Source organism: Miscanthus floridulus, chromosome 17, assembly GCF_019320115.1.
Source record: "Miscanthus floridulus cultivar M001 chromosome 17, ASM1932011v1, whole genome shotgun sequence".
Taxonomy (NCBI): domain Eukaryota; kingdom Viridiplantae; phylum Streptophyta; class Magnoliopsida; order Poales; family Poaceae; genus Miscanthus; species Miscanthus floridulus.
The window spans coordinates 63,753,724-63,759,291 of NC_089596.1; positions in this window are offsets into that span (position 1 = coordinate 63,753,724).

Consider the following 5,568-nt stretch of genomic DNA (forward strand, 5'->3'; position numbering starts at 1 on the left):
GAAAAGAAATATGATGAAGGTTTCTTGCTTGGTTACTCCACTACTAGCAAGGCTTAGAGTTTGGAATTTGGCTAGTGGTACTCTTGAGGAGGTTCATGACATGGAGTTTGATGAAACAAATGGTTCCTAAGAGGAAGATGAGAATCTAGATGATGTAAGAGGCACTCAATTGGTCAATACAATGAAGAACATGGACATTGGTGAGTTAAGGCCTAGAGTGGTGATTGATATTGAAGATGACAAGAATCAAGTGCTCTCTAACTCAAATGTGCAAGCTAGCAGTTCTCATGATCAAATCCAAGCAAGCACTAGTAATGGCAATGTGCAAGATCAACAAATGGCTAGTTCATCATCTCAAACAAGTGATCAATCAAATACTAGCAATCAAGTGCAAGTGCTTCAACTAACCAATGTTGCAAGAGATCATCCATTGGACACTATCATTGGTGATATTTCAAAAAGTGTGCAAACAAGATCAAGATTAGCATCATTTTGTGAGCACTTCTCATTCGTGTCATCCATTGAACCTAAGAAGATAGATGAAGCTTTGAAGGATATTGATTGGATCAATGCTATGCATGAAGAGCTAAATAACTTCACAAGAAACCAAGTATGGGATTTAGTTGAGAGGCCTAAGGATTATAATGTGATTGGAACTAAGTGGGTCTTTCGGAACAAGCAAGATCAAGATGGGATAGTAATAAGGAACAAAGCAAGATTAGTGGCTCAAGGTTACACTCAAGTTGAAGGTCTTGACTTTGGAGAAATATATGCCCCAGTTGCAAGATTGGAAGCAATTAGGATCTTGCTAGCTTATGCTTGTGCCTACAACATCAAGTTGTACCAAATGGATGTGAAAAGTGCATTTCTAAATGGGTACATCAATGAGCTTGTGTATGTTGAGCAACCTCCCAGTTTTGAAGATGAGAAGAAACCCAACCATGTCTATAAGTTGAGAAAAGCTTTGTATGGATTGAAACAAGCACCTAGAGCATGGTATGAGAGATTGAGGGATTTCCTACTCTCTAAGGGATTCAAGATGGGAAAGGTTGACACCACTCTCTTCACCAAGAAGCTTGGGAATGACTTATTTATAATGCAAATCTATGTTGATGATATCATCTTTGGGTCAACAAATCAAGAATTTTGTGAGGAGTTTGGCAAGATGATGGCAAGTGAGTTTGAGATGTCTATGATTGGAGAACTTAGTTACTTCCTTGGTCTTCAAATCAAGCAAATGAAGAATGGCATATTTATAAGTTAAGGCAAGTATATCAAGGACATGCTCAAGAAGTTTAAAATGGATGAGAGTAAAGCTATTAGTACACCAATGGGGACAAGTGGAAGCTTGGATAGTGATGCTAGTGGCAACATGGTGGATCAAAAGATGTATCAGTCTATGATTGGAAGCATACTCTATGTGACCGCATCAAGACCGGATGTGATGTTTAGTGTATGCATGTGTGCTAGATTTCAAGCCTCACCAAGAGAAAGTCATTTGAAGGCAACTAAGAGAATATTGAGGTACTTAAAGCATACACAACATGTTGGATTATGGTATCCCAAAGGAGCAAGATTTGAGTTGATTGGATATTCGAATTCCGATTATGTGGGATGCAAAATTGAGAGAAAGAGCACATTGGGCATATGTCAACTATTGGGAAGATCACTTATATCTTGGTCATCAAAGAAGCAAAATAGTGTAGCACTGTCAACTGCCGAAGCAGAGTACATTTTGGCCGGTAGTTGTTGTGCTCAATTACTTTGGATGAAGACTACTTTGAGTGACTTTGGAATCAAGTTCAAGCAAGTGCCATTGCTATGTGACAATGAAAGTGTCGTAAAGCTCACCAACAACCCGGTTCAACACTCAAGAACAAAGCATATAGATGTCCGTCTTCATTTCATAAGAGATCATCAACAAAAGGGGGACATTTGCATAGAGAGTGTGGACACCAAAGATCAACTTGCCGACATATTTACCAAGCCACTTGATGAGAAGAGGTTTTGCAAGCTAAGGAATGAATTGAACATACTTGACTTCTCCAATATGTGTTGATGCACCCCCATTATTTGACATGCCTCTCCTTCGAGCAATCCAAGGTAAAAGTTGATTGGCATGGCATACATCCTTGCTAAGGACATGATTAGTGCATCTAGGCATATTTCACATTTGAATAGGCTCATTCATGAAGATTAAATGAACTTGATGCTTGTATGGTACCACTATTGCTTGTATGTTTGAAATGATCTAGTGGTAGCATATGACATATTTATGGGCTTGTAAACCTAGTGTTTGATTTAGAAAATGAGCTATAAGTGTTTAACTCAACATGGTACAAGATAACCCTTATTTGGAGGTGTGAAGAAGCTTGTCCTTGGATTAAACCGAGTTAAATAACTTTTGCAAGTACTCTAGATTGAACAAATTGGGAAAATGATCCTCATTTCACATGGTTTCACCCCAACATATCTATAATTTGAGGTCACCCCTATCTATACTTTAAGCCTTTGTGGTCATTGATGACAAAGGGGGAGAAATAGTGTACAAAGATAGTGAAACAAAGGGGGAGAGATAATATATGACAAAAGAAGGGGATCAATTAAAATTTTGAGCATAAAAATAGGGGGAGCAAGCTCATAAACTTGTATGTTGCATTTGAATGAACATTACATATGTTTGCTTGCATGACATAAGTTTAATTTTAAATATCCATGCTTGTGTGGTGTATGCTAGTTGTAGGTTTGAATGTTGAAATGAAAAACTAGGATGCATAGGTCAAGTAAATAGACTTATGTTTATTCTATGGAAACTAGACCCTTGCATGTAATGATTGATCTCATGGGGTATTTTAGTTCTAGTATATGTCTAGTTACTAATGGTGCTAAGGATGGTATATTGGTGCACTCCGATTGGTATCACGCTTCAAAGGTCCATCTCTTATACCTTAGCATCATTTGGTAGAAATTGTCTCCTATATTTGCTATCTAAGCATATGTGCAAGCTTTAATCCAAACTCTTATCACATATGTAGGGGGAGCAATTGCTATCATATGGAGTTCATGAAACTTGCCCATATTCTTTACACATGGTAAATATGCTTGGGCAAGCAACATGGATTCAAATGAACTTTAATTCATATCTTTGTATAAGGGTTGTCATCAATTACCAAAAAGGGGGAGATTGAAAGCTCTAGTTTGGTTTTGGTTAATTGATGAAACCTTAAGTGCTAACCTAGTTTATCAAGATGATTATGAGATAGGTAGCACTACTCCAAGTGATGAAGCAATGGTGAAGATCATGACAATGGTGATGGCAAGGTTATGGTCAAATGCTTAAACTTGAAAAAGAAAAAAGAGAAAAACAAAAGGCTCAAGGCAAAGGTATAAAATGTAGGAGCCATTTTGTTTTAGTGATCAAGACACTTAGTGAGTGTGATCATATTTAGGATAGATAGCCATACTTTTAAGAGGAGTGAAACTCGTATCGAAATACGGTTATCAAAGTGCCACTAGATGCTCTAATTCATTGCATATGCATTTAGGATCTAGTGGAGTGCTAACATCCTTGAAAATGTTTGTGAAAATACGCTAACACATGTGCACAAGGTGATATGCTTGGTGGTTGGCATATTTGATCAAGGGTGGTGAAGTTTGGGAGCAAGAGTAAGGAACTCCACCGGCGGAGTGTCCGCCCGTAGAGTGCGGACAGTCTGACGGTGCCACAGGTGCCCTAGACAAAAAAATTGGATGTCACTGTAAGTGACCAGACGCTGGCCTTGGTTGGACCGGAGCGTCCGGTCAGTGGCAGCAGAGGGCGTGTGTTTTGGTCTTCGACTGGACGCTGGTGCTAAAAGCGACCGGACGCTGGCAGGGTGCGTCCGGTCAGTGCTGACGTACGCTGACATCACTCTAGGCATAATTAACCGAAGACCGAAGACCGAACCAAAAAGACCAAGACCGAGACCGAAAAGACCGAGACCGAAAAGTTCGGTCATGAGTTCGGTCCTGGCTCCCAACTAACCAAAGTAACCGATAGAAGTTCGGTCATATGTGTCGGTTAACCGAAGTGACCGAACTGACCGTAGTTCTATAGACTTCGTTCGTAATGTGTGATTGTGATTTGTGAGAACTGAGAAAGTTGTGTGCTAGAACTTGTCATAATAATGTGTGGTTTGTTTTATATATTGTGTTGTTATTTTTTGCCTTCAAATAGCAAGCATGCTATTGAAAATTGCTATAGATTCTGCTATTGTTTATGGCTGCTACTCAGGTCCGGTTAGTTCGGTCGTGACCGAGACCGAACTGAACTAACCGAGACCGAACTTCCTCGGTCTTCGTTTTTTGCAAAGACCGATCGGTCCCAGGTTTCTGATGACCGAACTGACCGAATGACCGAGGAACCAAACCGATCGGTTCAGTCTGATCGAATGCCCAGGGTGATGCTGACGTAGGGCATATAGAAGAGAAGTTGAGTGACCAGACGTTGGGTGAGTCCGGTCAAGCATGACCGGACGCGTCCGGTCGTGAAATCTCACGTTTGGAACCTTATTGAAAACGACCGGACGCTGAGATCCAGCGTTCGGTCACTTTGTAACTAACGCGTCCGGTCATGTCATGACCGTTGAGATTAGACGACACCTGTTGAACGCAGGATGACACGTGGCTTACATCGGTTGACTGGACGCTGGGTCTAGAGTCCGGTCAGTCTGACTGAAGCATCCGGTCAGCCCGCAGTATGCCCAGTGAAGGGGTACAACGGCTCTATTTCGTGGAGGCTTCTATTTAAGCCCCTTGGTCGGCTCAAGCTCACTCTCTTGCATATTTTCATTGACATAGCAACCTTGTGAGCTTAGCCAAAGTCCTCCCACTCATCTCCATCATTGATTCATCATCTTTGTGAGATTGTGAGAGAATTCAAGTGCATTGCTTGAGTGATTGCATCTAGAGGCACTTGGTATTCGTGTTGCGCTGCGGATTTCGCTTGTTACTCTTGGTGGTTGCCACCACCTAGATGGCTCGGTGCAGCGGTGGAGGATCAGCACGAGTTGGTGATTGTTCGTGGCCGTCTCCGGTGATTGTGAGGGGAGTTGTACCTTCCCCGGTGGAGCGCCGAAAGGTAACTCTAGTAAATTGCTTGTGTCATTGAGTTACCTCACTTGTGGGTCGGTTCTTACGGTGTCCTATCGTGTGGACGAGGTTTGTGAAACACCTCTTAGCCACCGAACCACCAAGTGTTGGTCGACACAACGGGGACGTAGCGTGTTGGCAAGCACATGAACCTCGGGAGAAAATCGATTGTCTCTTGTCTTTGGCATTCTCCCGGTGATTGACTATATATTCATCTTGTGATTGGTTCATCCCCTACACGTCGATATAATCACCCTACTCACTTATTTACATTCTAGCAAACTAGTTGACACAAGCTCTTTAGTGTAATTAGAATTGAGAGCTTGCCTTATTATTTACATTCATCTAGTTGAGCTCTTTAGAGTAGCAAGATTGAGAGCTCTTAGTGAGTAATTACATAGCAAGTTTGTGTGCCTAAGTAATCATTGCAACTAGAAT